Raw genomic sequence first — 22613 nt, 5'->3', positions numbered from 1 at the left:
TGCAAAAGAAGGGTATTGAAAAAACATGAAGCATGACTTAAATCTGCCACAGCAAAGAGGAGCACAGTTCAAGTGGAAAGGCTTGCTTTTATTTTCTATTTTAAAGCCTTTTGAAATTGCTGTCCTCCTTCTTTCTCTTGCAAAATAAGCAAAAAGCTTGCTCAAATGAAAGGTCAAGTACTTGATCCTGCATAAGCATAAAAGTTTATATTTCTAATAAGAGCATTTAAGCAGATAACAAAAGTGATAGAGGAGAAAAATAGTGTAAGACTAATAAACCTTGTTATTATTTCTGGTACTATCCTGCAAAAGTAGTGTTTAAGCTAAATGTCTGCAGACACTAAACTCCAACAAAGGTTTCTTTTCCTAGAAAAGGATTGCTTTCTCTTACTGACACGAACACTGCTAATCTCAGAGAAATTAGTCTTTAAGATAAAAATACCCAGAAATGCCATGTGCCACCATGCAGTCATGTTTCCAAATTTTTCTGTATTTTTGAAATCCTTCATACTACTACCCAGGGCACAAAACCAGAACAGTGTCCCAAATAGCCTGTGTTTCTTTCTTTACAGAAAGGATAGAAGGAAAGTAGGGATGATTCTGTGGAAGAAGAATGCTTTGTTATTTGTTCTGGCCTCTAGCAGCACAGCTCTGGTTCTGCTTACTGAGGTAAGACCACAAAGCCCCCCTGTGTCTAAGATAATTGGCATGCCTGGTTTGGGGGATCAGTTAATGCATGTCTTACAGCTGCTGTATAAAACTGCTGTGGCAGTGGATGCCTCTGGGCTGTGAGGTATCCAAACTTCCCTGCTCAGCTGCCATGTCCCTGGCCTTCCAAAACTTGGCAAAGGAGGCTGTGTAAACCTTGGGGGCACCTGTTCAGCTGGATACATCTTAGCAAACCAGATGGATTGCACCTGGGTGAAACCAGTCAGACACAGTTTTGGGGAGGTTTGTGGCTGGAGACTGGCACAAGAGAGCAGAGAGGACATCTGCTAAGGTTGAGCCAAAGTACCCACAGTGCGTGAGATGTACAGAAGAAAGTACAAAGACATAGAAAGCCTGGTGACATAGACACAGGCAATCTTTTTGTGGGCAAGATTATTTCCAGCTGAAGAAGGAAGATGATGAATCGACCATGGAGAACTGCATGGCATAGTACGGAGAGGTGGAATTCATCAAAGGCAATATCCTGGTTTCTGGAGACATTTCTGCTCTAAATCTCAAAGTGCTTCAGAGTAATGACAAAATATATCTATGTAAATGCTTACAGGTATGTCATTACTTTATGCAATTTACTGCTTTTATTATGTAAGATGAAGTGAAGAAACAGTGGTGGGTTTTGAGCCACCCTGAGGGTCTAGAACTAACACCATCAGAGTGATACTTTAGACCTTTCTCTGCAATGATTGATATATTTGAAACTTTAAATTCAAAAATTTCCTGTAGAAGGGAGAAGTGAATATGCTTATGTCAGTGTTATGCCCACCTGCATTCCTCTTATGGCATATTATTATATGTACAGAAACCATTCAGCATCCTAGTTGATATAATCCAATATAATATAGAAGGGTATGTGAAGAGGAACAAAACTAACTTTTTCACCTGGCATGAGTATTTTGATGTTCATCCTTAGGAGAAGGCTCTAGTGGTTTATAATCAAACTCTGTCTATATATAGCTAATTAATATTGTTGAAATGTTAATGCTTCAGTGGCTGTCAATGTATCCAAGATTTATTTTCATGAAACCTGTCATTACCCTGCCATTTTACTCTCTCACTTAGGGTGAATCTGCATCACAAATAACTGTGCATATGTAAATTAAATATTAAAACTACACCATTAGAATTAATCAGTCTAAAAATGCAAATTATGAGATTCCCCCACTCTCTGAAGCAGTATCCAAGTGAGGAAAGATGATTGCCTACAACACTACACCATTCAGAGTGTCCAGGGATGCTCAGGACAGATTTACCCATTAGAGAAACATGAATGAGACTTAGACCTGAATGTTCCTGGTCCATGGGGACCTTGAAAGACTGTGAGCATGCTGGCCAGCAGCAACAGGCATTACTTGTGGCCAAAGATGTTAACACTTATCTGACCTTCCCTTAACTCTGAGTATCCTGGCCCCTGTGGGATGAGGCAAGGCAGGGAGGTGAGGACACCAGCAGGTAACACACTGCTTGGCTCTGAGGCTCAGAGCTCAATGCCCTGGAGAACTGAGCCAGAGGTCTCTCCTGAATATAGGTCTTTGCAGCCTTCCTCATCCCTTTCTTTTGGGATGAACGTTTGAATTTACAGTACAGTAGAAACTGTCATTAGCCCTTACAATTGTAGAAGTTGTATTTTGTCACCAGTGTTCTGGGGTTGTGGGGTTTTTTTGGCTTCTGACTTTCAAAGCATGATGGAATCCTGGCAGACTGTGTTGTGTGTGATCAAAGGAATTGTCTGATTTCTTTTCTAATGCAAGAATCTGGGAGAGCTGATGTCTGCATGGACAGGAAAGATGTGATTTCAGGGAAGTGCTATCCCTAGACTTCTCTAAGAAGTGGGAAATAGATCATTATTTGTACCTGAGTTCTTCAGTTGGGAATCACCATTACATGCTCTACATGGTACAAGCTTCACATAGACAAACAATATCTGACACAATATAGCCACTCCTGTGAGATAAAAGTGATTTCACAAAAATTAGTAATATTATCCTGTAAATCCAAACGGCCTGGAAGCATCTATTTGGTGCTTTCTGATTTGTCAACCACTGCTGATTTCTGTGGGAGCACATTTGACAAAATGGTGAGAACTAAAAATAATTATATTTTATCCCATCACTTTAGCCATCTTGGGCTTTTTCAAAAGACCACCATAACTGGTCCACCCCCTAGTGTCAGGTGTGCTAGTTAGATGGAGATGCCAGGTGGGAACCCCAGGTAACTTTTACAAAGTTGAATCCTCAACAACAGCATTTTATGTCTTTTCAGCTGCCCCAGTCACCTCAACCACATGTTGGTTCACAAGCCAGAGATCATTTTAACCTATGGCTAGGGTAAAAGACAGTTTTATTGGTACTCTGGTCAGATTTAGATATTAATGTTATGGTATCTCAGGAGCTGAGTTTTCAATACAGTGTATCCTTTTAAAAAAAAATTCTCCCTATGTGACCAAGAATTGATCAGGTTCTATTGAAAAAGCAACTTTTAGAATCCATCCTTTCCCAGTTACGTCTACAGGTGCACAAAACAGACATAATTTTTTGTAAAAGAAACAAATACCAACCTTTTTTTTTTTCTTTGCCTTCCATATCCAAATGCCTGAGGCAATCATGTTCAAAGTTTACTATCTGGCTGATAAAAGGCACAGAAGATTTTAGCCAGAAAGCTGGGAGTCCCATAAATTTATGAACTGATAAAAATAGGGTTCATGGCAGAAACACAGAGACAACCTTAATTGTAGTATTCTTTCACATTTGTATTCATTTGTCTATCTAATAACACAGCCTTATATTAGTCCCTTTTAGAACAATTCCTATTCAAGACAACGTATAAATACTCATAACCATCAATAAATGTTATGGTTACTGACCCTGGTAATCTCAATGTTAATTAGCAATCTTAGCTAATGTACCTCTAGATTGGAGTCAGGGGAGTGGCAATCACAGGCTGACTGACTTGCTGGTGTGTATATTTCTATAACATTTATTGTCTCGTGTACTCAGCAAAGCTGTGTGTGTCTCTACACAGAAAAGCTGGAATATGCAGGTATTTGGTCAACTAAATAAAAGCCACATCCCTTGGAGGGAGTAAAAAGTTTGGAACAGCCGTCAGTGCAGACAATGAAAGTATTTCCTTTATTATGTACACAGGGAAATCCACGTTAGCATACAGTAAGGACTGGGTTATTGTAGCTGCACACACATGCACACAGAGAGAAGCACAAAAAGAAGGAGTGCAGTGCTATTAATTGGGATTTGTATTCTAATTTATTCTCTCCACAGAAAAAGAAGAAACAGATGCTGATGGTTTCCCGTTTTTCCCATACACAATCTGTCCTCACTGCCTGCAAAAAGGAGAGGCTACCTTAGTTTCATGTGTATCTGCTCTTGCTACAGTACAAAATTGCTCCTTTGTTGAGCTCGGTAGCAGGACTGCACGGAGGTGTAAGGAATCTAAGACCCCATCCTGTACTTTTTATCACCTCCCCAGGGGATTACACACTCAGCACAATCCAGTCATTAAAAATAGTTACACATGAAAAGACCCAGCGCCTCATCAGCTCGCTGATGTGTCACTTTACTGACGGACATGCAGCAGTAATTGCTGTGATAAGAAATTTGTCTTTTTGTCCTCTTCACACCCCTCCCCGCGCACTCAGGAGAAAGGGGGACCGGCAACCTCTCTCCTCGCATCCTTCCCCAAAAACCCACTGGGATATTAAACAGCCCCCTCCTCCTCTCCGCACCCTTTGTTTAAAGCGACACCTCCAAAGATATGTTCTGTGGGTAGTGGGAGGGAAGGGGAAAAAGGGATATTTACTTACAGAGCAGCAGCGGGCAGTTAATGCCACCTCCTGGAGCGGGGACAGGGGCTCACATCCATGAACAGATGTGCAAGGAGCACGCTGGCCTGCCTGCAGCGCTCAGCGGTACTGCCAGCCGGGCTTTCTGCTGCCTGCACAGAGCGGCTGTGCCGATGGCAGCTCTGCAGTCAGCGCTGTGTGGAAAGAGGCTGCTGCCTTCCCCAGCCCAGTGAAACCCCTCGCTATCATTTTACCATATAAGGACACAAAAGCATCGGAGACTCTCGTTCTTTGAGGAGATCTGCAGCTGGCATTCGACACTTTCTCTATTGCAAGGGTGTCGATACTTCCCCCTCCTAAACATCTTGTCTTTCTTGGCCCCCTTCCTAAAACAAGGCTCCCTCTCCCCTCCTCCAGCCTTTGTTTCTCTAAAGCCGTGATGCTCATTAATAACACGGCTTTGCTAAATCGGAGAGCTCGCTCTTTACAGAAGGAGAGGTTTTAACAGCAGCTCAAGACCAAACATTTGTAAGGCTCCTCACCGGGCTGAGAGAATAAAGTCCTTGGTTAAAATTGGCATCAGGCTTTATTTGCTTTGGTAGTTTTGCCTGCTGAGTGTCTTGCCAAAGAAGAGTGAAACAACCTGTCTCTCTTTTCCTTTGTGGAGAGGTGCACATTTTTACAAAGACCAAGTGTGCAGGCATTTCTTTATGAGCATTCAGACCCCAGTCTAGTTTCTCTTCACCCTTCTTTCTTACCAAGCTTCCCCATGATCAGGAGGAAAACGAACAAAAGCAGGGGAAATCAATGAAACCAAAACCAACCATCTCTTTGTAAGAGAAAGCCAAAGGAACAGCCTGTCTCAGCACATGCTCAGTACCCAGCCGAGAGCCTTGCCAGCGTGCACATGGTAAGAAGAGAGGGAACTATTAATCCTGCTATAATCAGGAACTACTTTTCCTGCTACAAAATCCAATTTCATTTATCAACCATTCTAGCAGAAACACATTCTGCTAATCAAAACAGTGAGGGTCCTGGGAAACCTCCCAGAGGGAAGAATTTGGATGAGAAGCACATGGGAGATGTCTGCTCTCTGCAGCTTGAGGGCTAGGCTGGGAAGGCAATTCAGGGTAATTCTTCAGTAATGACTGGTGCTTGCCAAAGGGAGGTGCTTTAATATGAACGCTTCCAACCTCAAGGGATACCAGAAGGATAAATATGTAAAGCCCATTATCCCAAGAGAGTCTTACTGTTGTTTTGCATCCAGAAGATGCCAGGTAGTCCAGTTTTGGATACTGGGTTCTGGCGTGTGCCTCAGCGGTGGTGTAAATGTGGACATGGGCTAGATAAGGGTTTCTCCTGCAAAACGAACTTATGCCAGAACCCTGCCCTGTACTTTCTGTCCTCTTATCCACCCAAATATAGCCAGATTTGAAACGGGGGTTAAATGTGTTGGTTAGTCTCAGTGCTACTCCAAATCTAGAAAAGCACGGAATAAAATGGTGGGGAGGGGCCATTCCTGGTTCTTTTATAAGAAACCAACTTTCATTTACAGGTGTGAGTTATTTTGGTGACCAGCAATGATCTGTTTGTCAGTTGATCCAGCCTTTGCTGTTGAGTTCTCAAAACACAGACATCATGCCCTGGAGGACCAACAGTGGACATACAGGATTAAGAATGCCATGGCAATTAAATCTTATTTAAATCAAAGCTGCTGCACCCCCCAGCCACATTGGGAGTCCTTGATTCTTCCCTTGAATTTGCAGTGGCACTGTAAAATTAATTAAACCAGAGAGTGAAAAATTTTCATTGAACCCATGAGCTACCTTGAAGCTGCACCTATGTCTTGGGAGAGCTATACTGGCTGGGTTTCCAGTCCCATCAGTGACTTCCTGGATGCCCTTGGACAGAACATTTTATCTTTCTGTTCATTAGCTTCACTGTCTGTAAATATAAAGCTCAGGACAGCCAAACTCACATGTAAGTTGCTAGGAAATTTACCAAGGACTAGCTAGAGTATGAATGTATTAGGAGGAATAGTTTCTCTCTTCTAGGTTAAACTGTTACATAGTGGCAACAATAATTATTTATTTTCATCTTAGTTACTGTTCTTAGCTCTAATTTAATAGTGTACACTGAAAAGGAGAAAGGCCTTGAAGATGATTAGAATTGGGCTATTTGATTCCAAACTTTTCTAAACAAACTATTCTGAATGTGTCAGAAAAACATCAATATGTATTTCAATATTCCTGATATTTTTATTTCCCCATCTGTCCATTGACAGCTACTGCAGAAAGTCTGACAGAGATTTTTTGATGATCCTTGTCATACAAGGCAAGTGTTTTCCACAATTATATGTTTAAATATATACTGACTTGGGCTGAAATGTTTTAGTTTTTCTGTTGCAGGTCTGGGTTGACTAAGGAAGATAAGGTAATTTTTGCCTAATTTAATATATCACCTCTGACTCCTTGGAGGCAGAAGAACCTCTGCCAATTTAAAACCCACTGATTTGTGAGCTCACTATGGGACTTGACACTCAGCAGCCACCTCAAGACTATTTGAAGCTGTGAAAGGGATGCGGAAGGTTACCAGGCAGCACCTTCCCTCATCCCATAATGAGGTGTATGCATTCCATCAAACACTTCTAAGGAAGGTATAGGGAGTGCCAGACCTCTTACCCTCCTTCAGGACCACTCACCCCACATTTATCTAGCAAGTAAATATTCATCAGTGATTGGCAGCCCTTCCTAGCCCCTTTCCCACCAGAATCAAATCCAACAGGTGTGGGTGGGTGGGAGAGCCACAAATTTCATTAATTTTCAGAGAGATGGGAAAGAAAGGGCAGAGGACCTTTCACTAACAAATTTATTATGTAACCCAGTTCTTATTTCTCAGTATATGTATTTTATATTTAATTTTTACTTCATTGGTTCTCTCAAGAACCCAGCAGAGATCAGGCATCTTCAAGGCTTCAGAATGCAATGAAAACAAGGGCAGTGCTTCCAATAGGGAGCCTAAATCAAGAGTGGAAATACAAGTACCACACAGTGATTTATAAACATCCTATGATTTATATTTTCCTCATGTATATGGCATTTACATAGCATATATTGCTTGTTCTTCAGTGGTGTGTGTGTGTGTGTTTAGTGGGTTAATTTTATGTGTAGAATGCTGTACCTCCATATGAGGAAAAAAGATGGGAATAGTACCATTTTCATAGCAGGACTTCTCAATGATTTTACTAAGCCCTCATGTCTCACTTCAGCTACTGGACTGATGCTGGAATAACTGTAATTTCAGCACTTATCTCCTTTTCTGGCTGAAAAGAATGAACAAAGAAAAGTAGTAGAAAGAGACAGCTGGAAGTGGAATATTTTTATTTCCCCCAGTTTGAGACACAGAGAAATAGAATGTCTCTGAGAGCAGGGGAGGGGGAAAATAATACACTTTTAAGTTTGAAAATGGCTAAGCTACTGGCTGACTCCTTACTCCACCAATTTATCATGGAAACTGTTAAGTTACTTTATCAGAATTCAACTAATTCCCTTTTTGATGCTTGAGTCTGTGTAACACAAGCTTCAATTGAATATGAGAGGGTGCATTTAGGAGAGCTGCTATTTTTGGCACTACTACTTAGGAAGGAGTGTAGACTAGTGCAGATGTTGCATTTTAGTTCATTAAACCTAAAATAACAGCTAGGCAATATGAAATCTCTCTGAAATTTCATTCTTATAAAATGCTCACAGATAAGTATTTTCCCCAAGATTATGAGGAATTTACAAAGGATAAAAAGATATTTTCACCATGTATTTTCTTTCCCAATTCAGTTTCCAAGTCACAAGGCTTTTTGCAATATTCTGATCTTCATTTCTTCCCCTAGGAGACTTGAACCTCAAGTAGAAAGACACATCAGGTAAGAAATATCAGTTTTGCAGATTCTGATGAGGAAATTACAGACATCTTTGGACAATCCATTGAAACCACCCCTTGAAAGGCAGATAGAGAAAGTCTGTCTGCTTTGGGATCATGCAAGACTTCTATAACTGATGTTTAGCCTAAATCAATGTGGAAACATTAGTCATTTAGAAACTCCAATCTAATCTGTAAAAAAAAATTCTTCCATGTTTACTTTCTTAATATGTTTAAATAGTTTTCACATGCAGTGCTAAACAATTTCTTCAGGAATTTAGAGAAAGATGCCATGGTTCAGTAGCATCAAAGAACTTCAGTTTTCCACAGGAAAAGTTATCTTTAGAAGGATAACATGATGCTATGTGATAATACAGATCATTGAGACTCAAATACAAGTGTCTCTATGACAGCATGGTCTGGGATAAAGACGAAAGCATTTTAGACCATTTTGGGCAGTTTGGACAAAGATTTCATTATTTTTTTTAAGTTAGTCAGGACTTTCAATCCAGTTAGCCCCAGTTTCATTCAGAGAAATCTATCTCCTGAAAGAGATGTCCCAAAGTGGATATGGCAGTGAGACACCTGTCAGGATGTGGTCTGTCACTGTCTGCGTAATTGCTCCCATACCCTTCCTTCTGTGGACAATTGAGATGTAAGAGAGGGCTTGCAGTGGATGACCCAGGCAGAAAGACAGCTGTGTCCCTTTTTCTGCTGCTTTCCTCTCTCCCAGCTGAGTAGACAAACAGCTTTTATCACTGATGTGCAGAGGAACAAAATTTGATCACAGAGGAGAAGTATATTGGTGCTTGAAGAAGCAGACAGAACCGGAGGAAACTTCATGCATCAACCCAGGGCTTAAAGGAATGGTATCTGCCAAGGAAAATCCCTCTTGTTGACAGATAAGTTTCCAAAAGCTTGGAAAGCTGAGGCACTGTGTTACAGGACTGACAAGTCCTTCACTGGACAAGCAGTATTGTCAGAAAATCTATCCCAGGACCTCATGGATTTTATAAAAAGCTATACAGGCCATTGCAGGTTAGAGGCAGCCCATCAAACTCCCCAAGCAGTTAGCTGCCTGTAGCACGTGGGGCAGCCATCCTGAACAGCCCTCACCAGGCTGTGAACTGCGTGAAGAAATAATGAAGATTTACAACAAAGAGAGTGGAAGACAACAATTCTTATGGAATACAGTCTTTTCATCTACTTTCCCTGCATTATTTCTCATTCTTTCCCCTCACTAAGGAACAGGTGGTGCCTTTAATTTTAAGGAAACTAGAATGAAACATTTTGGTCTTTGCCATCTTCACATTTCTTTGGCTTCTAAGTGTTTGCTAAACCCCTCAGCTCCATAGTTTGCTCATCTGTAACCAAGGGCAGAGATCTTGATGGCATGTTTTTGGAAGTGCTTTGGGATAGAAAGACAACCCCCAACAACATGTGAGGGGTCTTCATATGACTAAATGACAATAGTGCAAGGACCTATGCAGAGGAGCTCTTGCTTCTTTTCTCTGGGTTCAACTTGGCTGCCATGTGGGGCCTGAATATGACAGATGGGAAGAACCTTTTGGGTTTCCTACCCCTGCAGATGGAATCTGGGATGTCAGATTACTACAGAGGTTGCAGTAATTGCTGGTCTTCTGAGCTGGTAAATACTACCCCTTAATTTAGGATTCATTACTTTTAGTATAATCATGATTTATCATTCCCTGTTCCAGATGCATGAAACAAACACACTGTGATTGTTCCAAGAAACTAATCACTCTGTGTTTCCAACAGCACCAGAGACTTGCTATTCTGTAAAAAGTAGCTCCCATTCCCTGTGGCGTTCCCAGCAGCACACTTCAGCATTTTTAGGCAAAATCCCCTTTCCATAGTCTTTCCCCCTCCCACTGACCCACTGTTCATGGCTTCTTCTCCAAAACCTTACTCCTGTGTGTATTATTTGCTTCTGCTCCCCTTCGCACTTTTTCTGCCTGCGTTCCTGATAGCTGTTATCACCCTCTGGAAATAAATAACAACATCTGAAACTACCATTTCACTTTATCAGACAGCCAGAGGCCTCAGGAACTTCTGAGCAAAGACAGGCTTGAAAAACTGAGCAGTTGGCAGACACGTTAAGAACTTAACTCATTTCCAAGGCAGAAGTGGCAATGTCAAAGTCATTCCTGTCTAACTTGCCTTTAAGGGTTAAGATTAGGACAGGAAGGAAGTGGGGAAGTGAGGGAGGAAGGGAGGAAGGGAGGGAGAAAGGGGGGAAGGGGGGAAGGGGGGAAGGGGGGAAGGGGGGAAGGAGGGAAGGAGGGAAGGAAGGAAGGAAGGAAGGAAGGAAGGAAGGAAGGAAGGAAGGAAGGAAGGAAGGAAGGAAGGAAGGAAGGAAGGAAGGAAGGAAGGAAGGAAGGAAGGAAGGAAGGAAGGAAGGAAGGAAGGAAGGAAGGAAGGAAGGAAGGAAGGAAGGAAGGAAGGAAGGAAGGAAGGAAGGAAGGAAGGAAGGAAGGAAGGAAGGAAGGAAGGAAGGAAGGAAGGAAGGAAGGAAGGAAGGAAGGAAGGAAGGAAGGAAGGAAGGAAGGAAGGAAGGAAGGAAGGAAGGAAGGAAGGAAGGAAGGAAGGAAGGAAGGAAGGAAGGAAGGAAGGAAGGAAGGAAGGAAGGAAGGAAGGGAGGGAGGGAGGGAGGGAGGGAGGGAGGGAGGGAGGGAGGGAGGGAGGGAGGGAGGGAGGGAGGGAGGGAGGGAGGGAGGGAGGGAGGGAGGAAGGGAGGGAGGGAGGAAGGGAGGGAGGGAGGAAGGGAGGAAGGAAGTTTTCATTCTAACATTCATGCCTGTAAAGGATGAAGTGTCAGGCAGAACTTGTCATTTGTAGTTAGTTATTCGGATCACACCATAGCAATATAAGAGTCACTGAAAACTTTGTTCCTCCAATTTGTTATGCAGCTCTTGGGAAATGTCTTGGGAGGAAAGGGAGAAGAGAATGAAATGATATCTCTTCATAATACTCTGCCAGCCTCCAGCAACTTTTGGCTTGGGGATTTCTCAACCTGGAGGCAGTATCCATACTGAATATCACTTCATGAACTTGCAGTTCCCTCCTGGTTGCCTGAAAGGAAATTCACAGTTTCCAGTAACAGGTAGCTCTACTCTGTGTTGCTGAAGAACCATCTTCCTTGTGTTAATTTTGAACATATTACCTACCAGTTTCATCTGAGGCCTCCTAGGTCTTACCCTTGGAGATATAATGAAAAAGTGATCTTTATTCATACGCTACATGTTCTATGCTGTCTTTGTCAATCTTTATCATATCTCCCCTCAGCCATCTCTCCTAGGCCAGGGAGCCTTAGTCTACCTGTTCAGTCTGTACAAATGCTACTTCTCGTGTTTTATCATTCCTCCTCAAACTTTTTCAATATGGCAGTTTAGGTTTTCAGGTGATGTAGCCAAAACTTTACCATTCAGTTTGCATTTTGGCTGCTTGTGTTCTGTTGTTTTGGGTTTTTTTGTAAACCTCTATAACCTCTAAATTTCACATCCAGCTAGACAAAACCATTACTTTATATCTAAAGTTACGTTTTCCCCCCACATTCACTGTTTTATGCACATCTACATTCAGTTTGAGAGGCTACTGTAGTGCCCACTCATTCTGTTGCCTAAGATCCTTTTCTCTCATCTGGTTCCTCAGTCTTAGAAGAATTTCCACTAATAATCTCCTATCAATCTCTTTGCTGTAAAACCTGTCTATCTTTCAATAGATTTTACATGATACATGCAAATATCTTCCTTCTTATCCTGTCACTCTGCTTTTAAGGTTTTATGGTGAGGGCCCTTAGTGAATACATGGAAAAGGTCAAATAAGCAGATGCTGTCAAGCAAAGATCTCCTGTATCTCCATGCTGTTTATCTTATAGGAACCTGAGGGATCTGTAGAGCATGATTTCTCCTTACCAAGCTATATTGAATTTCTCACAGTGTATCATATTCACCCATCTTCTCTACCCTGTGTGGTGATTTCTACTAAATTTCTCAGTATTACCAGGCTCTATTTCTCCCACTTTCTCTTGGAAGCATTTAAAAAAGCTGATGTTGTATTGGATACATTCAGGTGCTCAGTTCTAAGTCTGTTTTAAATAAGAGGCCATGGGCAATTATTATTTCAGCTAATTCATCCTCAGTCCCTTTAAATCTGTTGTGTGAACACCATCTAGTTCTAACATTTTCTTCCTATTCATTTTGTTTATTTGCTCCATACCTCTTTGACAGACACTTCAGCTTGAAATAGATCCTCTGACGATACCCATAAGGAAGAATTCTGCTGCAGGAAGCTCTCCAAGCTCCCCACAATGAACACAGAAGCAAAAAAAAGAGATCATTTAGCCTCTTCTGTTCCAACCATCAAGGACTTCAAGGACTGGTTATCTGTTAGACCTATCATTCCCCAAACCCTTCAACTTGCCTAATATTCAAACGAAGCATACAGTTACAAATCACTTCCCAAATTACTTCAGACTCACAATATTTTGATGTAAGTAGAAACAGTCACTCTCTCCAGTCTGACCATGATTGGGGACATTCTGCTTTGAAAAAAGATCCTTCTGTATGGTAACAATTATTTTTCTTCCCAGCTACTGTTTGTATATGCTACAGATAAACTGAGAGGGTCTGGGTGTAGGCTCAGACATATATTATGATTGAGTATATGAGCTTAGAATGTGCACTTTGAAGTAGAGTCCTTGCTGTTGATCCTCTTAGGCCTGTGCTTACTTTGAACCCTATAAGTGCTCAGGCCCTTTAAATAATAGGATTAAAGTAATCATTTGGTTGCTGATGTGAATTTCGTGTCTACCGCTTCACATAGAGCTGAAAAAATATACCATCCATTCTCAGCCTGATAGGCATATGGGTTTTGTTTGTGCCTGCCAAGTTTATATTCACATGGCTGTCTAGTGGAGTTGCTGTCTTAATGTGAATGAAATTTGAATGTTGTGAGTAAAACGAAGGAAAGACTTGTAACAATGGCTTGTCTTGAAGATGAAGTGTCTCTTGCTGGAAGATAAGTAATTTTTATGAATCATTAGAGGGGAGTCAGAACTCACATTATGAAGCAGTGCTAGTCCTTTTGCTTACCCCTAATGTCTAACCATGAAGTCCAGTGAGTCCTGGCTGAGTTGCTACAATGTAAATGCCTTACATGACTGAGCACTGCCCATCTGTCCGCCCCTGAAAAGCCTCTCCACAATGATGCTTACTCTTCCTTATATCCAGAAGGATTTTCAGGAACCCAGACTCCTCATTTGCAAGAGTTTCAAACGCTTGGATATCCAGCAAAAAATGTGGGGAAGGGGCTGGCTTGTCTGGCAGCAGACACAGCACTGGCAGGCAATGGGAACTTCATTGCAGGAGAGGGCAGAGGAAGACCTGTGAGGAAGGCAGACTGCTCTGCCTGAGTGCTTATAGCACTTTCACAGCCATGCCCACACTGCTTCTCCTGCCAGCCTTCTCCATGAGCATGCCCTGGAGCCAGTGCTCTTTGCTATTTCCTTTAGTAAGCTGCAGATCCACCCTACATTTATATTAGTAAACACAGGGCAAAAAGGCAGAAAGGAGGCATGGCTGGCCTCAGATCTGGTCCTTAGAGGACCCTTACTTCTTTTTTCTGAATTAGGAAAAAGTGCTATTTTTCTCTCCTAAAAGGATGTTGAGAGAAGAAATACTCAACAGTGAAAGGCAGGTCATGCAAGCACGAAACACGTAACATGTTTGACCTGTGCTCACTCACTGGGGCTCATGTGGTGGAGTTGAAAATTACAACAGAGTTTGTTCTGAGAACTTCCTCTCTATCATTGTTTTGTACCAAAACTGTCATGCTGTCTCTTTCTCTTTGTATTATAATTAGTATTCTAGGCCCCTGAGTGTCCTGCTGCCTTCTACACCCAGAGCTGGGGGCTGGGAGATGTGTTGCAATGGAAACCATGCATAGGGAATTTGAATACCAAGCATTGAAAAAAAATGGGTTAAATAACAGGATAATGGGCTTCTGTGTGATGGCATCTGCGCCTTGCCTGTATTTCTGTTGTCATATGGTAATCTCAAGGCATGTTGGGCTTTGCTTCCCTAGCCACAGACTACCAAAAAGGAGCACTAGTCAATGCTGTCAATGCTTCCCTCCTACAGAAAGCATGCAAATTTCTAGGAAGACTGGTGAAAATCTGTTCAGTTTGACAGGGAATATGCTGATCTGAAAGCCCACTAGCTTTGTTTATGGGGTGTGTGAGACAGCTTCTGTCCCCACTTATGTGCCCATTTTCTTCTCATGACAAAGTACTTATTTCCCTTTTTAAAGGAGAGCTCTACTCTAATTTGTTGTGATATGGGAGTTCCACGGACGCTGCAGGAAAAGGAAAGAATATTATAGAAGATAGCCTGTACAAATGGCTTCATAAAAAAATACTGCTGAAAGTATGAAATGAAATTGAGGGAGAATATTTTTTCTTCTAGTTTCCTTTCAGTTTTACTAATTCTTGGTAAGAGTGTCCTAACAGTAGCCAGTAAATCAACCTGCAGCAGAAACATTTTGAGTTTTATGAAGTGGATGAATCCCTTTGCAATGTCCATGGTAGTTCTCCTTCCATGTTTGTCAGAGGGAACTGAGCAAAACCAGGCAAAATTGCTCCAGCTGCTTTCAGAAAAACTAGGACTCGGTGCAATATGACCTATGCTTCTCAAAGCTGATCAGCATTAGATGATGAACATTGTTGAAACAGCCTGAGATTTATCAGCATAAAACTGTACTCACTGTGATATAAAGCCAAAGATAAAATATTGCAGTCAGTAATAATTCATCTCACTGAAAAACAACTGTGTCAGAGTGTCTGTGGTTTGGTTAGACAGCACATAGCCACAAAGAAGGAAAAAGGTAAGAAAAAATATGCAAATACACTTTTGTGGTACAAATCTACACAAGTATGGCACTATTAAAATTAGAAGAAAAAGAAAGTGATCTGAGTTTTGTTAAAGTAATCTGTGGATGCATCTGAGAGAACTCCTATTGATATCTGTGGGACCAGGATTTCACCCCAAGTCAGTATTCACATCCACTTCCTTCTCTGGCTTTCTTCCTTGTAAAATAGCCTTTTACATTTTCTGTATTAAAGAAATGTTTGGATGAGGCTTCCCCCTCACAGCCTCTTGCCAGCTGCAGTCAAAGGTCTGCCTTGTTGTGATGGCTTGCTTTTATCAAGGGAAAAAGTAAAGTTATTCATCCATTAATCATATTTTTAAATCATAGGTAAGAACAAAGTATTATTGTTGGAGATTGCCTTAAAATGGTTTCACTTTGGAAACAGGCTTTGGGTCTTTTTGTTTAACTTCACTTTCAAATTCAAATTCTGTGAAAAATCACAGCATTAGTATGTATGTTCCTGCATTTTGTTCCAGCTAAAGACTTTTGGCCAACAGAGGTTTTTTAAAAAGCTAATGCTTTGTTCTACATGATTGGAATGCTGCTTCTGCTTCTTGTTTTTAAAAGGGAACACTGTCAATACACTGGTGGCTGCAATATTTTAACACTAAGTGCCCAACCAGGACAATTTTCTCATTTTTATTGTTTTAGCCAGAGGCTTGGAAAATAGACAAAGAATTTGAGGACATTAGAAAATTCTTAGTGTGTGAGAAGTGAGGCTATTAAAAAATTCTGGTTTTGTACATGATTTCTTTATTTCACAATTTATTGTGGAGGCACATCAGCTTAGATTAATAGCAAGATCTTGTGACGAGTGAAGGCAGCTGCCATGTCCCACTGGTGTCCCTCTAAAACAGTGCATTCTCTGGTAGGACACGCTGCCTTTGGGCTCCAGGTAACAGGAAACTCATCTCACCAGTGCTGGGGAGCAGAAGATTGGAGCTCTGTGCAGATCTGAGCAGACCATGGTGTAGTGGCAAGACAGTTGCAGCTGGAGAGCAGGGAGATGTGTGGAGGTGCTGGCTGCACTGTCTGGAGATGTTAAGCCTTCCAAGGCATCCATGTGGGGACAGTAAGCCCCAAGATAAGATAAATGTATGTGCAGATAATTTGGTATTTTACATTACTTTATTCTTCCACTAATGTGCTGTTCTTAACATGAAAGGTGGAGAAAACTTGTCCCTAAGCATGTTTTCTCAGCACTATCTACACTGACTGTCACAGCCCACACCAGCATAACCCAGGAAAGCTAAGCCAGACATGACATATTACCTGAGGTCATCAACCACAGTAGTGAGTGCCTGTCACAGATGAGGTTGGATACCTGGGGGCAACCTCAGAGGCCATGTCTTTACTCATAAATCAGATAGGACAGCAGGATGCTCCCAGGCACTGAGATTCAGTCACCTATGCTGGTCTGTTGACCTGACATGTAGGGCTCTCCCCTCTGGACATGGTCTAAGGGCAAATCCTATCCCTAGGATGGGTTTTGGATGTGTTCACTTGATTTCAGACGCTATGACTGTGTAATGGCCTGGGCACAGCCACAGGGCTGCATTTCCTGCAGGAGCACTGCTAGGCACGTGTTGTCATGGCAGAGCCCAAGAGACAGCCCTGGGACCAGACCAAAGTGCTGCACCAAGTGCACTGATGTAAACACCTACCTCTCATCTCCAGTCCCTGCATCTCTAGCAGCTTTAGACCAAGTAATCATCTGGCCTCCTGCCTTTGAAATCCTCACATAGGATCTGGCCACCATCTTAAACACTTTGAAGTGGGCTCTTTCCTATAAGCACTGGCTTTGTGTCAGGTCTAAGGAGTCCTGCTCCTCAGGATACCACAGACCTGAGATCCTGTCAAAGCCCATGAAGAACTCAGCATCTGAAAAAGCCCTTCATTCATTTAAGTTCTTGAATAATGGAATAGTAAACCAACTCTAGTGCAATGTGTGATAGCTTTAGCTTTTAGACTAACAGTAAATAAATATTTCTTACCTTTGTGTCATATTTTGTGATCCTTGGATTTCAAAGCCTTTGGTTATAAGAATATTTATAATAAAAATGTAACTAAATGCATCCAAGCAAATGCAAGCACATGCACACATAATATTATTTTCCCTACAAGGTGTTCTTTTATTTGCTTTATTTGAAAATTAATGCTCTCATGAGATGAGGTTAAAAGTAATTTAATGTAACAATATCCTGATAATTGGCATTTGGCAGTTATTGCTAATGCTATTTTACAGGCTAGTTTTGATTAATTCCTGCTTTGAAACACAGTTATGATTCAGTGCTTTGCTTTCTTTTCCTTTTTCCCTCAACTGCTGTAATCCATAACAAGTAATTGTTTAAAACACGAGATCAACAAGCATCACCTGTAATTTTCCTTTTTTTCTTTCATGGCCACTAGAAAATGGTCTGAAATAGGAGAAAAGTAAAATACTCCTTCTGTCTGTCCACCTTTTTTTTCCCCACTATCTATTCATTTTCCAAGCATTCAACATAAAGAAGAAAATGCTGATAGAGGGGAAAAAAAACCTCCAAAAACTAATTAAAATCTTTCTGCCTTAAGTAATTCAGTTTGTTATTCAGGGAAGTGTCTGTAGTTAGATATGGTTGTGTTCCTTGAGAACATGAAAACATGACTATATTCTTAGTGAAGAAATGAAAGAGCAGCTGTTAGTTAGCACCTGGTTCCCAACAACAGACTGGGAATACAAAGAGAGACTCTCTGTGTGTGCCCTGGTAGCAAGAGAAGAACAAACATCTTAAAGTGCACTCTTCCCCTGAGAAAGAAGCACTCCCCTCAAGATGTCTACGCAGAGCCTTGAGAAGTGATGGCAAATGTCAGGTGGAAAAGAGAAAAGGGCTCAAAAGACAGTGAAAACCAAAACAAGACACTATCTTACCTTGCTGCAGCTCAGTGCTGCCTCTGCTCATGAGTCTGTGAACGAGAGAGGACAGGACAGACCTGCCCCTATTGCATTGCCCAAACTCTATGTTTCGTAATTAGACTGTTGGGCATCTGTGCTTCGGGGGAGCTATAAATATAATATCTCCAAAGCAGCAGCCATGGGCAGGAGATAAGGACTGCAGCATCTCTGTGCTAACCAGCCTTTTAAGGTATCACAGCTAGAGCTGCATGAGGGCCCTGATGGAAAGGGTTTTGTGCTCTTGAGTAGTGCCAGCCCATGGCTTTGCTGCATTTGGGAGTGCCTTCAGGGGGTGCTGCAAGGCACCCCGAGGAGATGGCAATATTTCAGGGCTCAATATTTTGTCTGAGATATGAGCAACTCCAATTTATCAATCAGATTATTTGTCAGGCCTTTGGGATTGACAGAAACACCTTAAGACATGCTGACTGTTCTGTGGATGTAACAAACTCCAACACTCCTTAATCTGTCCATCTGTCCATGCCAGGTGTGCAGCCCTGTTGCAGAGTAGTTTGTGTCTTGTGTCCTGCCTTGTTTTTGCCCTGCACCTCCTCATGCAGGAAGCTGTAGTACCACCTCACTACAAAAGGCAGCAGCTTTAGAGGTTAGCCTGAGGTCACAAAGTCTGTGTTGGCAGCCGGACTGTAGCTCAGGGGTGAACTTTCTGCTCAGGACTTATCGTACCCTTCCTGCTGCAAGGTAAGTGTGATGCTGGGTGAAGGGGACACTTGTACATTAAAATAAACCAAGATGTTTGAGGTGGAAAAAAGCTCTTCTAGTAGCTCCCACAGGGATAGTCTTGCTGGCTGGGGAGGAAAACCTGTCTAAACAAGGCTCAGTGTAGAGGTGGGGTTACAACCTGCCTACCTCCTTGCCAATATGGGGTCCATCTCTGCCTTTCAATGTACTTCTGCAGAGAAAGTTGCAGCAGAGGCATGGTCCTTGGTACAAAGACAAACTATTTTAGGGGGAGGAAAAGGAAAACCTCTCTGTAAGATGTGGGGCGTGAACATCAGGCAGACTCCGTGTGCAGGCAAATGACTCTCCACAGCAACATACTCATCTGAAGAAGTACCGTGCTGTTGAACTGAGGTTGCCGGTTGTTCCTCCCCCTGGCTGAATCAGCAGTACTTGACAAGGGATTAAATTCCTTTGCTGATTTTTTTATTACTTCCATGATCCTGAAGAACACTTCATGCCCTTCATCTCCCCCTTTTCTCTCTCTTCTTCAGAGCTCTGGTTGAGCAATAGTCCTTAGGAGAGAGTGTCACCTCCCAGCTTGTCTCTGAGCAGTTTGGACAGCAAGTGTAGGTCAAGCTGCAAAGACTGGATACTAACACAAACTGTGTGCCAGGCTTTTTGGCATGACAAACTGATTTATTGCTTGATGTGGAGCCCAGTCAGGTTTTATGGTTTTAACTCCAAACCAATGAGAAGCTGGCATCTGAGGCATCCATCCTACCATCAAAAAGCTCGCAACAGCATGTCCCCAGCCTCTGCCAAGCAAAATGATTAGACAACCTGAGTCAAGCCTCTGGCAGAAAATTACTTTCACACATCTCCTTTTATCCCTGCAGAAATGCCTAGCTTCCAAGCACCATGGATGAGGAGCATGGCCTAGAGACTTTGGTTAGGGAGATAAGAGAAATATCCCGCAGATTGCTTGAGAAAGTATTGTTCTTCCTAGATCTAGTGGCCTTTTGCCTCATATTTCTTTAGCCACCATGTAAACAACCTTTTCCAGAACATTTCCCAGAACAATAAACAGTTATGAAAAGCTGTTTAAGCAGCAAAAGTGGGGTAGTTAAGACATATGTTTGGACTGCTCTGGAAAGCCTCAACCTTTTTATGTTAGCCAATTTTTTTGTTTCCATGATTCAAAGGTCCGGTTGATGTTGTAGAAACAACCTGGATAAATGATGGTTGTCCCCTGCCCCAGTCCAGGATGTTCTGGGCACTAATGACGTCCTTAATCCCCAGGTGTCAGCCCAACTGCAGAACATTTTTGGATTTGGTGTACACATCCAGCAACCAGGTACCAGCTTGGGGTAAATGTTGCCTTCCAGAACACTTAATCTAAAAATGAGAGAAGGTGGATTACAGATCTGCTAATGCAAACTTTACTGCTTTTCTCTCTGATAAGAGTCAATGCTCTAAAACTGGTTACCCCACATTGTCCTGCTAGTTCAATTGTCCCAGTTTCATTCTGGGTGTTGCTTTACTCTCGAGGACTCTCACCAGGGAAAGGACTTCCTGAAAAAGGATGCTGCCAGAAAGCTAAATCACCAGCAACATGTCAGGCCTTGATCCTGTGCTCCTGGCAGCAGGTAACAGCTGAGCCACTTCCTTCAGAAAGGCAGGAGAATGCCCCCACACCTAGGGACCAGCACTTCTAAGATACAGAAAGGTGGCAGGCTAGCAGAAGAGGAGAGGTATTCCTGTGGATATTGTCAGAAGCAGAGACTTCTCCAGGTGTCTCAACTATACAGTGGTATTGGAATTTAGGCTTTATGAAAAGGGATGGAGGCTGAGGCTCTCTATCCCATAGCAGTGATGGCATTGCTTGGCACAGTCCCCCTTGCCATTTCCATGGGGCTATAGCCCTGATGCTTCCATGACTGAGGCACAGGCAGGAAGCAAATCAAGAATTTCAACCAGTTCCCTACTCCAAGGCAACAGGATGTGTATGTACAAGAAGGGCTGCTTTACAATCACAGAATCATTTAGTCTGGAAAAGATCTTTAAGATCATTGAGTCCAAATGTGCTTTAGAAATGAAATGCTGCAAGTAGTAAAGCACAGCTCCCTTGAAAACCATACCAAGGTGCCATCAGCCATCCATTGCAGTGAGGTTAGAGGTTTAACCACTAATCCCTCACAATCAGGATTTACCCTGCCATTCTCTGCAAGTCACAGAAGATGCCAGAGTGTGGGCATCCAAAGAAAACATAAATGTTCAGGATAGGTTCAACAAACCAAAATCTAACCAGCTTGCACTGGTAGTGTAAAAGAAAGAAGAAGAGCTCTACTAACAGATATTCATGGGAATCTGCCCTTGCTGTTCAGACATTTGTGTTCATGGTAGGCAGCACAGCGATTAAAACTGTGTTATGATGTTGTTGAGCCTTTGATCTAATTTGGGGGATTTAGACATGGGTTCGGTACATATGATATTGACTGCCAGAAACTTAGCAGCAGAGCCAGAGGGGAAGAGGGCACCTGTGGGGATTGTGTTGGTAGCCAATATTTTGTGAACACTTCACGCTCAGGTCCTCACAGTGAGAAAGACTGGATTAGCACTCGCTGTTGTGAACAGGGGATTCGGCTGTGTTAGCAAGACATCAGAAGCAAGACTGTCAGCTTCTTCTAGCCCTTCACAGCTACAGGTCACACCAGTGCCTTCCAAATTAGACACCTGCACATAAAACTCTGCACCCAGCCCCCGCCACACCTGGGGGAGTACCTGGAGGATCCCAACCCCACCTCCCTCCTGGTGGGCAGCTGTCCTCACTGACACCGTTGTGCCCAGACTATGGAGCACAGGTGAGATGTAGGTGCTTTCGTATGAAGTAGCAAAGCACTGTGATTTCCAAGGGCCTCATCTCTGCCTGATTTCCCCTCCTGCCCTGTGTTTCGAGCTGAAGCTCCAAGAAGAAGTCATTGCTGCAAAGATATGCTCAGGCTTGAAAGCAGGTTGGAACACTCAGAGCCCTGTGACCTGCATGTTTTCCATGCATGCTCTCATCAGCAGTTCACCTCTCAAAGGTTTTGGCATCTGATGTAAGCCAGTTATTTGTGTGCTTTCTATGGGGGCTGGAGGTGCCCATCTCCTCCTGCTGACCACCTAGTGACAGAAGATGGCTCACACCAGACTTTCCTTCACATAAATTTTGTCATCAGCTAACTTCTGATCACTGAATTTATGTGAACTGTGCCTCACTCAGCACAAGAGTGCCCTTGCTTTGAGTAGTGTGCCACAAAAATGCCTCTGTTGGACGAGATGTAGGTTAACCTAGCCTATTTTCTTGCCTCTTGCCAGCAGTTTGTGCTCGTGAATATATATATCCCAGAACAGTTGTCCGAATTCCCACAGGTTTTGGGTTGGGAACGCTGAGACAGAAGCAAATTATATTTAATGACCTTGAAGCATTTCTTTTTCTTTTCTTTCCATGAATTTTCTGCTGCTTCTTATCCCAAACACTTGAGGTGTTTGTTCTGTCCCATGCCCAGTCTCTGCAGCTTGTACGCCTTGGGCCTGGTGGTTGTCAGAACTCTCCAAAACCTCTAAAACCAAACTTTGCAA

The 22613-nt window shown here is 42.5% G+C and overlaps 1 protein-coding gene across 4 annotated transcripts in view; it reads right to left on the bottom strand.

Annotated features, from left to right (window-relative positions):
• Positions 1–18425, bottom strand: part of FHL2 (four and a half LIM domains 2) — a 44450-nt gene extending 26025 nt beyond the window's left edge. Inside the window, exon 1 of one of the 4 annotated variants that reach the window (XM_058829266.1) lies at positions 18288–18425. The gene's annotated coding sequence lies outside the window, so the exon portion shown is untranslated. Of the gene's footprint in view, positions 1–4540; positions 4862–18287 lie in introns of those variants that run through there. The other 3 variants (XM_058829268.1, XM_058829265.1, XM_058829267.1) reach the window with 3 other exon arrangements.
• Positions 18426–22613: the final 4188 nt, after the last annotated feature.

Source organism: Poecile atricapillus, chromosome 1, assembly GCF_030490865.1.
Source record: "Poecile atricapillus isolate bPoeAtr1 chromosome 1, bPoeAtr1.hap1, whole genome shotgun sequence".
NCBI classification, from domain to species: domain Eukaryota; kingdom Metazoa; phylum Chordata; class Aves; order Passeriformes; family Paridae; genus Poecile; species Poecile atricapillus.
Note: the sequence above shows the minus strand (reverse complement) of the source record. Positions and strands in the feature narration are given on the sequence as shown.